Source organism: Rutidosis leptorrhynchoides, chromosome 2 (assembly GCF_046630445.1).
Source record: "Rutidosis leptorrhynchoides isolate AG116_Rl617_1_P2 chromosome 2, CSIRO_AGI_Rlap_v1, whole genome shotgun sequence".
Classification (NCBI taxonomy): domain Eukaryota; kingdom Viridiplantae; phylum Streptophyta; class Magnoliopsida; order Asterales; family Asteraceae; genus Rutidosis; species Rutidosis leptorrhynchoides.
The window spans coordinates 563,479,744-563,481,259 of record NC_092334.1 but is presented as its reverse complement, the minus strand read 5'-3'; positions in this window follow the sequence as shown (position 1 = coordinate 563,481,259).

Here is a 1,516-nt window from a genome sequence, read left to right as displayed (position 1 = left end):
ATCAAATAATGATAATCTAAAATATACCGTTTACATACGACCATTACATAATGGTTTACAATAAGAATATATTACATCAAAAATAAGTTTCTTGAATGCAGTTTTTACACAATATCATACAAGCATTGACTCCAAATCTTGTCCTTATTTTAGTATGCAACAGCGGAAGCTCTTAATAATTACCTGAGAATAAACATGCTTAAAACGTCAACAAAAATGTTGGTGAGTTATAGGTTTAACCTATATATTATCAAATCATAATAATAGACCACAAGATTTCATATTTCAATATACATCCCATACATAGAGATAAAAATCATTCATATGGTGAACACCTGGTAACCGACATTAACAAGATGCATATAAGAATATCCCCTATCATTCCGGAAAATTCTTCAGATATGATAAAAACGAATTCGAAGTACTAAAGCATCCGGTACTTTGGATGGGGTTCGTTAGGCCCAATAGATCAATCGTTAGGATTCGCGTCAATTAGTAGATGGGTTTACTAATTCTTAGGCTACCAAGCAAAAGGGGCATATTCGGCTTCGATTATTCACTCATATAATGTAGTTTCATTTACTTGTGTCTATTTCGTAAAATATTTATAAAACTGTATGTATTCTCATCCCAAAATATTAGATTTTAAAATTGGGACTATAACTCACTTTCACAGATTTTTACTTCGTCGGGAGTAAGACTTGGCCACTGGTCGATTCACGAACTTATAACAAATATTTACATATATATCAAAGTATGTTCAAAATATATTTACAACACTTTTAATACATTTTCATGTTTTAAGTTTATTAAGTCAGATGTCCTCGTTAGTAACCTACAACTAGTTGTCCATAGTTAGATATACAGAAATAATTTGATATATATTATCTTGAATCAATCCACGACCCAGTGTATACACGTCTCAGGCTAGATCATAACTCAAAGTATATATATTTTTGGAATCAACCTCAACCCTGTATAGCTAACTCCAACATTACTGCATATAGAGTGTCTATGGTTGTTCCAAATAATATATATAGATGGGTCGATATGATATGTCAAAATATTTGCATACGTGTCTATGGTATCCCAAGATTACATAATATATTAGATTACATGTATAATACAATATAAGTTAGCTAGGATATGATTTGTATAGAATTGTTACAATAATTCCCGTAGCTACAACAATAAAAAAAATATCCAATCTTGTTTTACCCATAACTTCTTCGTTTTAAATCCGTTTTGAGTGAATCAAATTGCTATGGTTTCATATTGAACACTATTTTATGAATATAAACAGAAAAATTATAGGTTTATAGTCAGAAATACAAGTTACAAGTCGTTTTTGTAAGAGGTAGTCATTTTAAGTCGAAAGAACGACGTCTTGATGACCATTTTGAAAAACATACTTCCACTTTGAGTTTAACCATGATTTTTGGATATAGTTTCATGTTAATAAGAAAAATCATTTTCCCAGAAGAACAACTATTAAATCAAAGTTTATCATAGTTTT